The sequence below is a fragment of the Ooceraea biroi genome, chromosome 7, assembly GCF_003672135.1.
Source record: "Ooceraea biroi isolate clonal line C1 chromosome 7, Obir_v5.4, whole genome shotgun sequence".
Classification (NCBI taxonomy): domain Eukaryota; kingdom Metazoa; phylum Arthropoda; class Insecta; order Hymenoptera; family Formicidae; genus Ooceraea; species Ooceraea biroi.
The window spans coordinates 13,735,221-13,754,257 of NC_039512.1; the positions used below are offsets into that span (position 1 = coordinate 13,735,221).

The window sequence follows — 19,037 nt, forward strand, 5'->3', positions numbered from 1 at the left end:
CATTACCGACCCTTACCGATAGGCGGAGTCGGTCATTGTGTGCGTCACACGGATATACGGAAGGCATATCTGCCGTTGCTTGTCATGTAATTGTACATTATTACATGCAATTGTACATTATAATATAACTCTCTCTCTCTCTCTCTCCCGCTCTCTCTCTCTCCCCCTCCCTCCCTCCCTCCCTCCTTCCCTCCCTCTCTCTCTCTCTCTCTCTCTCTGCGCATTGCTAGCATCTGATAGCGTGCGGAGAGACTGATGCATCATACACTGAGAAAAAAATGTAATTGATCCAACGAAATGTCTTGTCACGGGGTGCCAACAAAATATATACTTATTTCGACAAGTTATATATTGAAACAATTATGTAGTTCTTGGATTACACACATGAGAATTATAATCCAACAATTATATATTTGATTCAATATATAACTTGTTGAAATAAGTATATATTTTGTTGGCACCCAGTAACAAGACATTTCGTTGGATCAATTACATTTTTTTCTCAGTGTACGTTTCGTGTGCACTCGGGACACTCGGAACCGTCCTGAGCGCACATGGACACGATACATAGTTGTGTGCGTCATCCCTTCCCATGCTACCAAATGCTACCAGTGCGCAACGACCGGAATCTGGCATCTCTGGAAGTCTGTTATTGTTTAGACTGCACATGCGCATATCCAGGAATAGGAGTAGCGGAACGTCCACTGCCGTATTGCCGAGTCAATGCCGGCTAAAATTCTGATAATGCCTTAGCAATGCTATGCAATGCCTCCTACATTGCCACTGCCACTAGTCATTATTACCACTGCCCAACCACTGACGACAATGCCATCCAATATTTTAGTCCACTGCCGAAATTTTGTACATCAATGCCGGCTGTGAATTCCCCCCTGGATATAATATACCAATTTAATGTTAACAGGATGAAAAAAATACAAGATCCAAGAGAAGACAAGAGCGACTAATTTTCCAAGCACTAACATCGCTTTTAAGATTTCACAAACTAAGGACTTGAGGAATAAACTTTACTGCACTTACATCCAGCACTGCTCACAGCTATTTTATTTGCGTTATTGTTAATCGTTGAGTTTGTAAAATCATTATATTTAAGATTTCACTTATAAAAGTGCAGGCATATCAAGTCGTATCACTCAGTATTAAAAGACATGGACACAAAAAGTGCTGATAACCGTTAACTACACCTCCCTATCATCACTCCTTTTATCCGCTTTACTAGCGTGCATTTGGATCAAGCACGCATACATGCATTTGCACGCTACGGAGAGAGCATAGCGGCAATTTGTTCGCGCGCAAAGATAAGAGATCAGCCAAATAAATGATCACGATCGGGACCGTATAAGTGAGCTCATAATGTGCTGTCTCGGGCAGGGAGGGAAATCGCTGTCCTCTCCGTTAAAGCGCCTTTCCTCTCACACACACACATATATATAACATGTATGCGTGAATGTGCGTATCAACTTGTTCGTATATATGAATCGGTGCTGCTCTCAATGGCTTTACCGCCATCGATCAGACTGACTTCACGCTCCGTTTATGTCGGGTCCAAAGAGGACCATATTTAGATGTGTCTACGCTCTGTCGATCATAAACGTAATTTGCCTGAACCATCTTTCGCAAAATCTTCATTGATCGCATTTCGATCTTGTTCCTCAATCCTTTCCTCGTACGAAGAAATAATAATTGCGTAGCGTTGACAATAAGAAATCAAGCCGCGTGAAAACCATCAGAATGGTGCGATACAGTTACTTGTTACAGTAGATTCGTTATTAGCTCGAATGATTTTATCGGAATTGTATGGTGGCCGTTACGCAGCGGGAGGAGAAATCCCGTAAGAGTGCGTTAGGAAGGAACACTGTGGGTCAGGAATATTATTGCTCCCTCGATACAGATACGGTTATTAAATCCGCGTACGCGTTTACTGAGTACACGCGGCCTTGTTTCCTACCATAAACCATGCACGTTTAGCACGCAAGCGTAATCCACCTCTGTCCAGGGACGGTTTTAAGAACAATCTGAGAATGACTGAAGAAACTTTGTCTTCGCAAAGATCCAAGACGATAGTCAAAGTGCTACGCACTCTTGGTCGTAATTTTAATCTACCTGACAATGAGATGTAATTGTCCCAATTATGTCCTTAACATACGTTTCAATTAAACGTTTCAAGAAGAGACACAGTTTTCACAACTTCATCGCTTATCTCATCCTGCTTTTCCCAGATCAGATTCTCTTGTGTTGTTTCAAGCATGTTCAAGCTTGTACGAACCAAGACTGGACATTTGCAGGATTCAATTCGCCACTAGGGTACAGGATCCGCCACCAAAATCCGGACAAATTTAAATTTGAATTTCTCACCTTATTTGATTTCGGCGGTAGGTCATTGTTGACGTTCGGGCAAGTCAGATGTTTGTAGTAAGTATGCATAATCTCAAAATGTCCGAGCAGATAAGATCGAGTGCGGAGTATAACCGAAGAACGGCGATAATCAAAAGCCTTCGCGCTGGGCGTTCGCAGAGTGAAATTATACGGTTCTTCGGGTACCCGAGATCGACCGTGTATGATGTTGCGGGTAAATATTTGGCTTCGGAGACGTTCGAAAAAGGTTCTGCCAATCCGACGAGGAAGAGCCATTCGAAAGCAAAGTCGGTAAGGACCCCAGCAATTATCGAAAAGGCTCAAGAGCTCATCTCAGAGGACCCAGGGCTGTCTCTGACGAAATTGGCAAAAAGTTTAGGTGTGAGTGACACTACAATGCGTCGAATTGCTGAAGAGGACCTACATTACAAGTCCTATGTGATAAAAGTTCGACAAATGCTTTCCGAGGCTGCTAAGATGAAGACATTTGCTCGCTGTAATTTGCTTCTGAATTCGTTGAAAAACTCCGAACAGTCCAGATTTGCATCCTTTTGATTATTACGTGTGGAACGTTATTGAACGAGTGACCAACATTCGAGACATCCTAACGTGACATCTCTCCAGGCAGCTATCGAGGCGGCATTTGCCAATATGGACAAAATGGAGAGCGTGCCAGCACTTCAGGACGAGGATCGAAGTAGTCATCGAAGCAAAAGGGGGTTATATAGAGTAATTTTACTTTAAAAAGATACCACTAGTGATATACAAAAAGTTGTTTTGTAATTTTTACATTTTGACGAATAAAATTTTGTTGAAACAAATTGTTTATTTTGTCCGGAGTTTGGTGGCGGACCCTGTACACTCGCTCGCAATCTTGCGTTTAATGCGTTCATCTCAAGAGATCTTCATTATGTGTGTGTGTGTGTGTGTGTGTGTGCGCGCGCGCGCGCGCGCGCGTGCGTGCGTGCGTGCGTGCGTATATGCGCGTGTATCACATATATTAATTAGGAGAGTCCGGTACATTGTACGAGCTGGGACACGCAGTATTGCAACGAAATCATAATGCTAAATATCGCGACGATGTGCGAGCGGAGACCGACTTTTGCTGGCAGTCGATCATGAAATGAGTAGCCTAGCTGTATCGCGTACGTAACTCTGCCGCCTAGTAATCGGAAAACGAAGACAATGCCCGCCACGTCGTGCCACGGATAGGGTTAACAGCCTCCGCAGAGGGAATGCACAAGTGCCTCCTACACGGTTGTACGCCGACCGTGCGACGTGTGACTGATGCACGTGTGGAAAGAACACGTTCTGCATGATGCTAGATAAAACTTGCGACGATAGCGCGGAAGGTCGTGCGAGTTTCTTGGAGCTCTGTCTGTAGGTGGTCTGTCTGGCATTACATAGCCACGAATATTTCTCTTAATGTGATTTCGAGAAGCAGATGTAGCAAGAGATTATCGCACGAGCACATTAAATCGTGCAATTCCGTATTCAAGAGTTTCCTCTTTCGAAGTTGCATGCGAAAAGTACATTTGATCGACAACGTCGGCTAAACCATTTCGCAAGTATTGAATCGAGTTTAGTCGAGTTTGATCGAATTAAATACTGAAACACATGCAGTTTTTGCCGCGTCATGCTAGTCGCTATTAATTCTTTTATTCTGGATAAATTAACATTTATATGTGCTACTTGGTGTATGTGCTACTCGAAGCAAAGCGTAAGAACGTGCTTGATACGACTGGAGCAGGTAAAATTCTAATCCAATCAAGCCACTCGACCTGGATCTCGCGGGCTATATCTGTAATAAATTGGCGCATCACTGCCGACCATGCATTGAAATCTCCTTTCTTCTCGCGGCTACGCGTTCAAGCGCGTGACTAGTAACAGCGACTGATTTACAACGGCATAATAATTAATCGGTGTGAGGGAAAGAGAACGAGTCCACCTTCATGGAAAAGCGCTAGAAGCGAAACGGAGCTCCGGCATTTCCTCCTCTCGATAGGGAGTCGAACCGGTCGCCGCCATTTTCCCCAAGTTTTTGTCAGCGCGGGCAACGGTTCACTCGACACAAACAGGCCAACCGGGTCACCTCTCTTCCTCATTCTTCTCAAGTTCATTGTGAGCCCTCCCGGTGAGTCCGCACGCACACGCTCGATGTCCTCGTCGACGACGACGTAAAGTGTCGTCCAAAGAAAATGCAACAATGCCCACTCCAACCCGACACGCTTTGGTATTCAGTCTAATGCCGCGGCGAGAATTTATACGAGTATTTCAAGGGAAATTCATTAATCGAACGAGGTGACCAGGGCACTACGCAATTAACACGGAACCCGCTTGATTTTAGGCGCCTTCAAATCATAATTTAAGATATCCCTAATTCGCTCGCTGAGCATCTACGTCCCTTAAATGCATTTCTGCATTTGAAATGGAGATAACATCGATGACTCACTTGCGGAATCTTCCGGCACCTCGTTCCTTTCGAGTACCATTAGCGTAGAACAAACATGTCGTTCATCATCGAGCGCGCAAGTACTGCAATGCTCGTTTATAGCCAGGCAGCTCTGTTTCCCAGAACTGGCATTCCGGTATCAAGTCGAGAAGTTTGTATGCCGCATTCCGATCTGCACCACCCAGACCGGTATTAATTACCTAAGTCGATAGGCTGTTGAGGCGACAAACTGCGGGCCACCGTACGACGACGGACGTCGCATTACGGGACTTTTCTGCCGTCGCCGTCGCGCAGTAGAAAGGTGCTGTCACGCGATTGCGCCGGTATAAAAGAGGGTATCTGGCGATTACGTGGACGTTCGTATTAACCTTCCCGCTTGCCACACACACACACGTGCACATGTCGGTAGAGCACATAGTGGCACACCAGCTGCGAGAGCCACTGCAAGAATGTGCGCGCGGATGAGGAACGAGCGCCTTGCGATGATCCTCGAACTGTACCTTTTTATGCAGGATACAATGTATTCTTCGTGCACACTTTAAACCCTTTGCGGTTTCCTTGACAGTTTATCGTGGACTGCAATGTGTTTCTTGGCGCATAAAATTTGAAGCCTTGCAATCTCTCTTTACACAGATGTAACGTGTAGCGATTATTGATTGATCTGATTGGTCTAATGAAAAAATTCTTTTGTTACATGGAAAGATTTTTCATCGCAACGCAATTTTGTAATATAATCTTTATTATATCTTATACATTATATATATATATATATATATATATATATATACACACACACACACACACACACAGGGTGTTTCCTAAGTAAGTAGACAAACTTAAGGAGGATATTCCTTGGCTTATTTTAAGAAGAAAAGGTCATATAAACATATGTCCCAAACTGCTTTGTTTTCCAAAAAAAAGTACATCACTGTTTTCGTTCACTTTTCGTTTATTATAGAACAGTTTGTGTTATTGCAAATGAAACAAATGAAAAACAATAGTAACCAAAAAGAAAAATTATAACATCACAGTAACTGCTGAAAATGTCCACCTGCAGCCATGATACACGCCTCAACTCTCCTTTCCATTGATTGACGTACACGCTCAAAAATAAAAAAGCAGTTTAGGACATATATGACCTTTTCTTCTTAAAATAAGCCAAGGAATATCCTTCTCAAGTTTGTCTACTTACTTAGGAAACACCCTGTATATATATATATATATATATATTTCTCTAATTCAACAGATACGACACACTTGCCCCCAATGTGCCAAAGGTCCTTGACCAGACAAAGGGTTCATGGTACCGTCAGCTTGAAACCGAGCAAGTGTAATCGCACGGTCATTAAAATTTCCGAAGACCGGTCCGCGCGCCTTATAAGCGACTTTTGGTGAGTGGGTTAGCCACGGAGCACATTCGTCTGTTTGTTCTCCTATTGACACACTTTACAAGCGTGGCGAAACATGGCGCGTCCAGAGATGCTCAATCCGAGATCGCGTTTCACTTTTCGATGGGTTGCCGACTAGCCCAGCGAATGGGGCCCGCAACGGGGCTAGCTGGTAGCCGCCGGTTGAGCTTCTCTGATTGGCTAACGGTCGGTGCTCATAGCCTGCGCTGAATCGCAATACGGTTTGTATTCCACCTCGAAATCATCGTGTTCATCTTCGTCGTCGTCGTCATCATCATCATCATCATCATCATCACCTCACTCACAATTGGAACGCAACCAAGGTGGAGAACAACAAGGACGCCACTGTCAGCGTAAATGTATTAGCCCTATTGTATTCACAAGGCGACGAAGAAGCGTTCTCACACGCTTGTGGAAAAAAAGCCGAAGGAACACAGCGGACGTGACAACCCATTGTCGGCTACATCGACCATGGTAATTGACACTCGTGCTTTCGGAGCTGCGTAACTGACTGTTACGCCCACCGTAGGTTTTTTCGCATCGCAAAAATTGCGAGACACACGATGCTTTATTAGTAAAATAGCAAATGGATTAAGAAGACGTGTGTGACAGTCTTATAACAATATATATATAGTTTATATCCATAATTCGTTCATTATTTCGCTTTATACGATGTGTCGTTTATGAAATTTTAATAAGACATTACGTCAGGAAATATCATTAATATTTTATCGTGGTGTTATGTATTATGTACACCAGTCCGAGTATCGATTAAATCCCGTTTTTCAATAAGTGCTACAAGCAATATGATATACTTTCTTCCTCCATTTGCCTACATTAAACAGAAATGGGATTTTTAATACGTAACAACGTGCAACTGCACTTGCTTCTGCGTGTCACTTAACGGACCAGGTGCTAAATTTGAAAGTACGTAATTATGATCAAGCATCCATCTGTGGATCTGTGAATAAGCCAAACACAGGCTACGATCGTACGGTGAAAGGATCAGGATTTCCTCCCGAGGATTTGCATACCCGCTTGCACGGCTATTATATGTATATGTATAATACATATACAAGTCTTCCAGAGCGGGGAAAAATATGATGAAAAGATGCTTCGAGCGTATTAAAATTTGCGCACAATCTGACTAACGCGTAAAATAAAATTAATACTTAATACTTTAAATTAATTAAATTTTCTTATTTTGGTCAGAATATCTTTTTAAATAAATAAATATAAGTATATGTATATGTACATGTCCGAATGAATTTTCAGTCTTTATCCATGCAAATTAATGATTTTGTTCACCGTGCGGCATCTTTGTGGGATTTACACGCGGCGTGAGATTCGGTGCGACATCGACAGCAGTGAATTAACGGATGATATATTCGTAACCTGTTTCCATTTTCTCGCAGCATACGCTAACGGCACGGCCGGTCGTCATGAATAACGATTTAACTCTCTAGAGAGGAGGTGGGGCCTGCTCGCGTGGATTTCTACAAAAGTGGCGTAATCGTTCCTTCGAACATAATTGCGCCTGAAACGTTATCGCATTTTCATTGTATCAAGGTTGCACATTGGATGAACCAACTTTCCACACTCTTATCACCCAATTACGTGTAGCAAAACTATTTCGCTAGAAAACTTCTTTTAAAAATTATATATTAAATTTCTAACAGGACATTTACATAATGAATGAGACCATTGCTGCTTCTTTTCTACCTTTATCTGATTTATTATATGTGTTAAAACGTACGAAAAATGTTTCGAAAGTATTTCAACGGATGTACAGACACGTGAGAGACATATTTCATCGATAGGAAGGATTTATCATGTCAGTCATGTGTCGAGGCACGCTCATCGTGACTTGTTTGAGCGCCGTCGAACAAGTGACCTTAACAGGATAACGTGCACGTCCATTATTACGCGGCGAAGCAGTATATATTATCTGTTCACGGCATACCGTCGGTGCATCGAGACACAAAAGGTTACTGGGTTTCGTATTACGCAACCATGTCATCACTATTTCATCTCGGAACGCGATCTTTATCAAATCCGAGTCTAATCTTTCGCGAATGCTAAGAACGAAATATCTTCGTAATATCTGTATAATCTATATATAAAAGTATTGTGCAAACATTTTTTATTCATTCAAGGCCGGATTAAGGTTCTTGAGGCCAGGAGACTACTGGCTCCGTGGAGTTACAAAGTGTGTGAAATAAACGTTAGTAGTAAAATAAAAGTCTAATATAATTTTAATTACCTTTAGTTTATTTAAAAATCTTGCATTAGCATTTAAAAAATATTTTTAGTTATTCGGAAAATAAGTATGCTCGGATGAAACTCCTTAATAAGTGAGGCTCCGGGGCTATAGCCCCCCTTAGTCCTCCCCCCATTAATTCGGCCCTGGATTCCTTATTGTTAAACATATTTAATGCAATTAATGTAAATTATGATGGTAATGTAAAAAATATAGATATTCTCTCTTTCGATTATTGATCTTGCAGCTTACTGTACAATTTAACATCGGAATATCATCAATCATTACTCGAATCAATATTAACTAAGAGAATATAATATTGCGCATAGAAATGATAAATGTAAAAAATATAAAAAGTTTTATTTTTATAATTTCCCCCAAAAAATTATTTCCTTTCAAAAAGTCGGCAAGAACAGATTTTATCAAATTAATTTTGGAATTAATTTTGGCGAAATAGTAATAAACACAAGATTATTCAAGCACGTTTTGATATTGATAATCAAGACAGCCTGATACCTTATACTGATAATCTCTAGAGCTCTTTAAATTCCAATTACGCAACAGGCAATGTATAGATGCAAAAACGTGTAGACTCAGTCAGGGCCGCGGCGGAATCAAATTAATTCAGAGGATCTCTGCCCATCGTTTTTGCGCACAAGCCAGTTAATAACCTCGGTTCGGCAAGTTTTTAGATCGCAGATACGAGCGACCGGCCAGCTGAGAGAGTGATGGAGAACGAAGTTCCCAAGCCTCATTCTCTCTACTCGTCCTTCTTCGTTTTTCTTGCTGGCTGCGCTTCTTCCACGGCTATCAATTGTTTTGCTCATCTCACGGAATCGCGCTTCCTGCCACGCATTCGCAGATGGTGGACATATCATGGAAAATTGCCCTCCAGCCAAGAGACTAATTGCCAATTAACGGAGTGATAATTGATGTCTGCTTAGTCGCGAAGATGCTAGTCTTGAGTTTACTACGACTGTTATACGCCATTTCAAATGGCGAACAAACTTCAAGTTTGGATTTCAGTCACCAAATATGTCCCGAAGAATGCTTCTTGATGACGTGTCCACGGAATGCCGAATGCTGCAAGTGCCCGCAACAGACACAAAAATAAGGCACGGATAATGCACGGGATGAAATGCAGTCGTGCACGAAACAGGCCGAATAGAATGTGATGATCCAACTGGGGTCGGCCATAAAAGTGGCTCTAATTTTTGCGGCTTCTGTTGTATTCCTTTCTTCTTTCTTTCTTTCTTTCCCCGCTACGTCCTCCTCGTGAGTGATGGCCGCGTTATAGCAACGTGCACGCTGGTGCATCTTTGGACGTCTTTGGAAACCTGTTCCGTTCGCGGTTTGAAGCGTTAATCGCCATTCGCCGGTCGTTTGTGTCACAGACCAAAAATTTTCATTTTTACGGTATGACCGGAGCGACCGTGGAAGAAAGAAAAAAGGAGATAAAGGAAAAAAAGATGAAGAGAAGTTGGAAAAGGGAGATAAAGGCTCGTGACAAGACTCAAAATGCGAGAGTCGCATGCTGCGATACTGCATCTGATACTCGATGTAGCCAGAATGCAGAAATACCTTCTATACATAATCTCATAATATTGTAATCAAAGAGTAGGAAATGTGTGGAAAAGCATGTAAATACTTATTTCGAAAGCAAGTTCTACTGCTTTAGGTATCCACTGCTCAAGCGAGTAGAACAAGTCGGAGAAAGTTGGACCCGGAAACGGGCAGTGGTACAATTTTTGGCGACGATTGTCACGTCTCGCTTCCGGCCGCGGATTCAACCACGGCGCAACGCCACAAAAGTTTTAGCCATCATGGCGCAGCAGCCGAGCGTGAAACCAAGACTTAATTTACGAATTCCGCCGCAAGTCACGAGGAGGAAGAAGAGTCAAGGGAATTCGAAAAGATGTGCGCGCTCTTACCTCTCGCCATTTGTGTTTACTTTCTACGGGAGACAATCGAAGGGAGTATCTTCCCTGGATACTTTCACGATTGTTCTTCCGCTGGTGTTCTCAGGCTCCCGGTGTTCGCGGAGCCAATCGAGTTAACGCTGACATGGCCTGCGCGCGATTTACACGCGCGCGCTCCTTAATTTCGACCGCCGCGGCGGCGAAAGTGTTTCAACCTCGATCGAAAGTGCATTGAGGTTGCGCTTCTACCAACGCATCGCCACCACCGGGGTAGCCCCTTTCGAATTTTTATAGCTCGAGATGCGATCGCGCGGGCTCGTTTCGCTCGCGATAGGAATTTATGCGCCTCCTCTCCACAGAGGTCATGTTGGCTATATCGTCAATTCTGAAACCAGACTGGCCAGCTCTAGATGACCGCTGCCACCTATGTTTTAGGTTACATCCTAAAATCATCCTTGCTTCTAAGATTGTCATTCTAGGAAACGCACGAAAATAAAGAGCGCATAACACGGAAGCATGATGGAAAATTAACAAAGAAACAAAAAAGGAGAATAATATGTATATTTATTTATTCTTTTGGCTACTTGATTAAAAGAAGATAAAAGAAACATTTGATTTTTAAGCACATTATAATATCTATATTTAATTAATATTTAATTAAATATTTAATTAATAAATTGTGGCGATTGCATCGCCGCAGACCCAGAAATTAGAAAGACGCGACCCAACGTATCATGATACACATATACACACACATATACATACGCGTACATACGGGTACAGAGACAACAACTGAAGAAGGTAGACAACACGCGAGACGGAAAGCGAGAAAACAATAATAGAGGAAGCCGTTACAGACAACCGTCGTAATTTATTAAAATCAAGTAAAAGTTGAATTTTGCTATACGGATTGCGCCGATGCACATGCACGCCATATTTAAAACCGCGAGTCAAAGTTTAGAGACAGTTAAGCGTAGCCCGCGGAATGGATAGGAGAGCGAAAGGTTTTCTCTCGGGAAGATTTTGAAGTCTTCGAGAGATTTCCAGGAGGACACAGAAGTCGAGACTGGCGAGCAAACAAGTGGAAATTGATTCGACCGGTATATCTCAGCGAGAGCGGGCGCGTTCAACGTGTATTCGGAATTGAGATAACCAAAAAATAATGTAAAAAATTAATATCTAAATAATTCTTAAATTATTCCATATAGTGTTTTGTGAGAAAAATGTATCACATTCTTTAATAGCGCGCGCGCGCGCGAGAGAGAGAGAGAGAGAGAGAGAGAGAGAGATTGGAGGCTCAATTTTCAGGGCTACCGGCATAATTTGGGCAGACAGGATTGGCTGAAGAAATTATAAAGGGAATGGCGCCTCGCGCCGAATGTTCCATTTCACGATCGTGGACCAAATAACTGAAATTCATATACGAAAGTTGGTCGCACTTGAAAAATACGGATCCAGGGCAGGTTGCTAACCATGGCGTTTTCACCGATACAGGCACGGATACACCGGCGAAATGCACAAGTGAAACGTCGTAATAATTACATATTACGTTCTCGTAGAAGTAACTCCGTCAGTCTTTGCCAGAAATCGCAATTTTCGTGGACACGATGCCGTGCAAAGGCTTTCGTTTTCGCTATGCCGCGACTTCGTTACGAAAGTTTACCTATACGCGATCAGCTTCTTGTAATTGCAGATTTACAAAAAAAATGTGAGGAAAACACGCTGATATTTGAAATTAATATCTCCTGAAGAAAATATTTCCTGCCACTTTATAAAGAAAAATTTTAAATCCAGATTTAGTTACTGTAGTAGCGTATTGTCTATGTAATTCTATATACATATAACTGGATTATCGCGGGAAAAAGGTAAAATCTATATCATTTCAGACGAAGCGAGATGAAAGGGATTAAAATGAAACGGATTAACATTCGAAGATAAAGTTCCCGTTGGCCTGGTCAAGGAAATGCTGTCGTCGTATGCTCGATTACGATTGAAGCACGTGACGGTAATAGGATATGAACGAGAGAATGGCGTTGTAAGTCGCGGTAAGATCCGCTAGAAATCTTTTTCCATCTAATCCACGCCGCAACGTCTTTCATTTCGTAAGATCTATTGGGCGACGATTTTTGCCTACCCTGTATTTTTCCTTCTCGATTCCATCTTACGGTCGGGACCGAAGGAAATAGCCATCAAACGCAGTTGTGTCACAAATCTGACGACCCGTTGACATCATTGCCGAGTCGTGAGATTATTTCCGTTGATTACCGGTGACGACGATTGAACTCGACGAATATTGTCCGCATGTACACCATGGAATGTTGTGAGACTCAAAGGGGAGCAAACTCGGTGCAAACATTTGTGTATCTGGCGTTTAAACGGAGTATCATCCCGAGAGTATCGGCTTCCCTTGGTTTATTCATGTGCACATTAACATACAGAACGTAGGGCTCTCCGGCGACGATACCGTACCGGTATTATGCATTCTCCAGCAACCAGTGATAATCCAAAGCGATACATCACGTCGCGGGCGTAAAACACGAATTACTAACGAGATCCGGTTCGCTTTCACAAAGACACTGGACGTCCGACGATATCCTCGCTAAAACATTCGCGAGTGTATTCCCGCTCGTAACAAAAATGCTAAATTGTGGTCCATGGAACACTTGAAATATGATGGTTACAAGATCCTGTATGTGCGATGTGCATCTCTCATTTCGCATTTCAATTCAGAATTAATTTTTCTTCAACGAAAATGTCGAACGAGGTGGACCGGACAACTCAATATTGTAGATCCTTGCAATTCAGTTGCACATTAAAATTCTAGCATTCATAAATTAAGAAAAGCTTACGCTTTTGTAATATCCGATGAGATAAACTGTTTTGTTTAAATCAGAGTTTCCCAAACCTTTTTTAGCTTACCGCCTCCTTTTCAAAGATAATTTTTTTCAACGCCCCCCTCAGGAAATCTCTATCTCAACTAATAATAAAATTGTAAGCGTAGTTGTGTCAGTAATTTCATCAAAATACTTCTGTAGCTGTATATGTAATTTTTGAATTTCAAAAAGTTAGTTTGGAAATAAAACAACTTAGAACTGAAGTTAAAGCTATTTATGTTAAAACTACTTATTAATATAAAATAACAAAGAAATTGCACATATAAAATTACTCACTATTATTATTAATTAATATCAATCAAATCCGTAAAATTAAAAATAATTAATGATAAAATAAATATTAATGAGAAGGTTGAGCCTGATGTGCTGCTATCAATTATATTTGGCTCTATATTTGTTAGCAGCATCTTTAAATCTCCGCGATCAACTATTTGCAGTCGGTTCCTCTTTTTAGTCAAAAGACTTGTGACTGCACTAAATCTACGTTCAACCAAATAGGATGACGGAAATGCAATAAAAAATTTGTAATTAAGTGGATTGTATATCTATATAGTCAAGTTTACTTTAAAAAAATGTTTAGGCGACCAAATTGTTTTGCCTTCTTATTTCCTACTTACTCCTCAACTACCCCTACTGCCTGCTACTGAAGCCAACGCCCTCTCAGATCTCTTCAGAGCCTACAGGGGCGATAGTGCCCACTTTGGGAAACTTTGGTTTAAATGGACAAAGCGACGGATTGACTAGGAGACGGTGCGTACCTGCAAAAATTAATACGGATAGTCGCTGAAACGCAGAATTTCGCGGCCGATAAGTATCCGACTCATCACTGTAACACCTTCGTGGAGAAATCAAGCGGCTGCGCGGAGAAGTTATGCTGCCTGCGTTCAACGCGCTTATTAATCCAATAAACTGCTGCGTAATCCAGCGTCGTTTATTAATCGCTATCACGATTACCTGGTCGACAGAGGGACCGAGTATCACGTGCTCGTACTCGTGGACTAATAAGCCTCGCTCGAAGACAAGGAGAAACGAGCGTCTAATGAGCGTCCGCCGCGTGATAATAAATCGCCTGTTTGCGCGCGCACGCGGGCGAGAAAAGAAGTATCAATGCAAATCGGTCAACACTCCTTTTTATTCTTGCTTGGGCGCGCGTGCGCGATTTATAGATCGCTCATATGCTGGCCGGAACGTTTCGATCCAATAACTAAGAGCAGTGTATAATCTCTGTCGCTCATGCTCATGCTCATGCGAATCGGTTTTGCCGGCGCGATCGATTGACGACATTCGTTCTGATCGGCACTCTGAGCGAACGATCGCGGAATCTGCGACTATCTCCCTTCCCTGATGGAACGTTCTAAATTATGTATCTCCCTGCCAGTCTCTTTGCTCCGTTGACCCGTAATAGTAACGTAATAATCGATTGCGGATTCGTAGAAAACGTGAGTAGTTGTAACATGCGAGTAAAGTCGCGCCGAATATTATATAAGTTAAATGTTAAAATGTTGTAATAAATATGACTGGTTTTTGTCTTTTTTGAATATCTTGCTTTTTGAAGTTGATTTAAAAAAGAGGAAGACTTTACACGTTACAACTAAAATGTTTCATTACCATATAAAGTTAAGATGGAAATACCAATGTCGCATTTTCATATCAATAGATCATGTTATTGTGACAAAAAATGCACAAGCAAAAATGGCATGAACTTTACCCTCTTCGATGTTTATTCCTATAAACTCCTCGACGCAACATGTTCTCTTGCGGAATATCGATGCATGCATTGAAATTCAAGGGTAGGCTGAATTAAATATGTTAAGTTACAAAAAGAACAGGACGCACACAATCGAGTCTCGTGAATCTACTTCACGAAACACCGTCTTTCTCGGCATTAGAGTTTACGTGCCTGTGCGTATCGCATGCACGGCCACTTCTCTTCCAGACGAGAATTCAACTCAGAATCCAGAGTTCTATATCCCCACTATAAATTTATTCGTATCACGAACCTCGGCCACAAAGGTGAGCCCGCTTGACGGCGGCAGGAAAGTCGGGATGTTTACTGGAAATGGATATACTGGATACTACTCCGGAGATACTCGCCACGAAAAGGCGATTGCGAGATATTTGCGAGGTATCCCGCGGGCATTCGCGCTCTTTAAGAGCGCAAAGCTTACATAAACGCTCTCGCGATGCCACCGACCCGCGCGAACGATTATGTACATCGTGGCAATAAAAGAGCTAAGCGTTTTCAATTATGTTCCCGCGCGCGGCTACTCGTGCGCGGTTCCACAATCTCGGTTGCGAGATGACAGAGAGCCGGAGAGTACACGCCCGTGTTTCGTATATTTCGCGAGCTGATACCAACACGATTTATGAGATTTATTTCAATCCTACGCGTATTCATCTCACGCAGCTACCTCGAGAGGTCAGTCCCCTGAGATCTCGTGATTTTTCAGGAGCCACGACTCCATTGCGCGCGCGTGTTACGTGGTAAAATAGAATATATCGCTATTAGTCTGGCGGCATGAATTATGGCCCTATTACATTTCTCGCTCTCCGTTGCAGTTAAATTAGGAAAAAATAATTGTACACGTACGGTCTCATTTGCTTAATTTTAAGTAACAAACAACTTCGATATGTTTTATCACATTTAAAAAAAAAAGATTATATACTTTATATAATCTTTTTTTTAAGTGAGAAAGTTTAAAGTTAGAAAGTTTATAACGTCTCACACGAGTATTTGAACATCTGAACATCGAGATCATTGCCACACAACAAAACATGTCCACTTTAAATATAACGGAAAAAAAGGAATGTTTTTCCGCTTTTACTTTAAGTGTGAAATTAAAGCGGAATCATATATATATATACATATAATATATTTGTCTGATCATCCGATGGCAATTCAAATTCGTCACAATCACATGCGGTACATTTGTCTCGAGGATTACCACGTCGATCGATTCCCATATTGCTTGGATTACGACGATTAGACAAAAATATATGTCTAACACTTTATAACCATGTAACTCTACAACTATAAAGATGATCAGAAGAAATTCACGCTGCTGCCATATTGCGAGTTGCCATAGTTACGTTATTTTCGTCCGCTTTAAATATGTATGACCGAAATCGTAACCGATGATCACATCCTTTATAATATCCGTTATAATGCTAGATTATTACCAGTCCTATTTATATAAAGGATTTTATATTATATATATATATATATAATTTATATTGGACTGGTAATAATCTAGCATTATAACGGATATTATAAAGGATGTGATCATCGGTTACGATTTCGGTCATACATATTTAAAGCGGACGAAAATAACGTAACTATGGCAACTCGCAATATATAATATATATATATATATATATAATATATATATATAATATATATATATATATATATATATATGATTCCGCTTTAATTTCACACTTAAAGTTAAAGCGGAAAAAAATTCCTTTTTTTCCGTTATATTTAAAGTGGACATGTTTTGCAGTGCAGATTTGATCGATGAATCACTAAAATATTAGCAATTTTTATATACTTTATGTTTAGGACTCTGATTTCAATATTTTCTCCATATAGGAAGAATGCACAAAATCCATCCTACAATTAATTTTGGATATGTAATATACGTGTTATGAACTAAGAGCCCAGTGAAGGAAAATGAGGAGAGCAACATTTGCTTGCAATTTGCACTTCTTGCATAATTCATAGAAATATCATTGTAAAAAATAAGAATGAGAAACGATAAAGGAGTACATGAAGTTAAACGGTAAAGGAGTTAATGAAGTATAACTTTGTGCACTTTCACAAATTTACGAAAAAGTACTGACAAACGCCATGAACCGTAACAGGGACAGACAGAAGCCGGATGAACCGGCAGTAAAGTCGATATTCCTCGGAGAAAAATAATGACCCACAAATTTAACGACTGTGCCACAAGTTTATTTACGAGACTATTTAACCAGATCTAATCAAATAGTTCCGTCGCTTTCTCGTGCAGAGTGCCAAAAGCCATTCGTTTCGAGAAAAATCACAATGTACATTTGTCGTATGCTTCTCCGCCAGAAGACGGCAATTTAAATATAATTGCGGTTTCAAAATTTCAAATAACCCTTCATTGGCAAATTTACTGAGAACTATTAAAATATATTCTGTTAAGTTTTTGCAGATATACCTCGCTCTGTATTTTCTTAATTTACGTTTTTCATTGTATAGATTAGAACCGAAATCTATGAAAACTCTTTTGCTCGTATCACTCATTAGCGCACCGGAAGAATATCATTAACGAATTCGGGGATAATAATCTCCTGGTGGAGCGATATATGCTGCAATCCTAACCTGTCAATTCAAAATGGCGCGTTAGAAAAATAAAAAAGCTCTTACCTATCCTCGACGACAGTTTAATCCATCCGGTATCATATCCAGAGTATCATGGCACAATCAAGAAACGAAAATACAAAACTGTTCACCACCAAACGCGAAACAGAACTCATGAACGATTACAACCGGCGAAGCGCATGCACGCACGCGCGTGCGCGTGACCCTTGTGTCACCCCGTGATCGCACAATCGTCGTTTCCGCGGATACTTCCGGACGCCTGCGCGTGAGGACAAATGACCGCCGACGACGCTGATCAACGATTCGCCGAGTCGGACCAACCACCTGTCTCTTTTCTCTCTCTCTCGTTCCTTTCTTCGTTGTTCTTTTTTCGAAAGTGCAGCGCGTGCAAGAAATCGCGAGAGATCGCGGACAGATCGAATCGAAGTCGGGACGAGGCGGACGGACGGAGCCGACGACCACGATGACCGAACCGAGCGTGTCGAACGTCGGCTACCAAGTGAGAGGCTAGCGGCACCGCCGCGCGAACCGCGTGACGTCACAGGGCCTCCTCTCTTTTTTGCCATTCCACAGCGAGCGCCGTATGCGAGAAAGGTGCTCGTACCACCTCTCGCGCCTCTTCTCTCCGTTTGCCGGTGCCCTTCTTCTTCGCGTGGTGCCACTGCGGGAACACGGAGGTGTGTATTTCACGACGGTATCCCGCCCGCCCCACGAGTTTCCGTTCATCAAATTCTTCACGTTTGCCGGCAATGCAATTCCCGAATGACTATTTTCGGGGATTTGGATCAATCCACTCCACTTTGACATTCGATTCGCCGATCGTTCGATTTCTCGTCGAGTAACACAATGAAAAAGAATTCTGTTGTTACTACGTTTTATTTGCAACCTTGTGCGTAGATAATAGAGCGGTGATATACTTCGATCCTTATCGTATTACTGGACAAAGACCTTCATTGTGATCTGTATACCTGACTCCAGATCGAGATCTTGTGTTTTTGAAGTAGGTCGTATCACATGCCGATTACGTAAATCCAAGAGAATCCTGTGTTTTTCGGGCAACGCATATAATAATATTATGTCTCCCAGAAGGGATGAAAAATTTCAGTTACACATAAAAATACAATTTAAAAATATTGAGATGACAGAAGTTGATGGTTACCATTTCGAATATTTAATAAAATAAATTAAACTAAATTGAGAATTATCTTGTTTAGGACCAAAGAAATTAATAGATTTAATTATATAATTTCATCCCCAAAAGATAATGTCAATTACTGATTTAATAATTTAAATTCCGCTTTGATCATTTGACCTCGAATGACGTTTAGTGCGTGGTCATTGAAATCGCCATGAGAATAGCTACAAATGTAGGAGTATAA

At 41.5% G+C, this 19,037-nt stretch overlaps 1 protein-coding gene across 2 annotated transcripts in view; it reads right to left on the reverse strand.

Moving 5' to 3' along the window:
* The window catches only part of LOC105281985, a 69,742-nt gene extending 51,410 nt beyond the window's left edge, over nt 1–18,332 (reverse strand). For both annotated transcript variants that reach the window (XM_011343592.3, XM_011343591.3), the window contains exon 1: nt 17,704–18,332. The gene's annotated coding sequence lies outside the window, so the exon portion shown is untranslated. The remainder of the gene's footprint in view (nt 1–17,703) is intronic.
* Nucleotides 18,333–19,037: the final 705 nt, after the last annotated feature.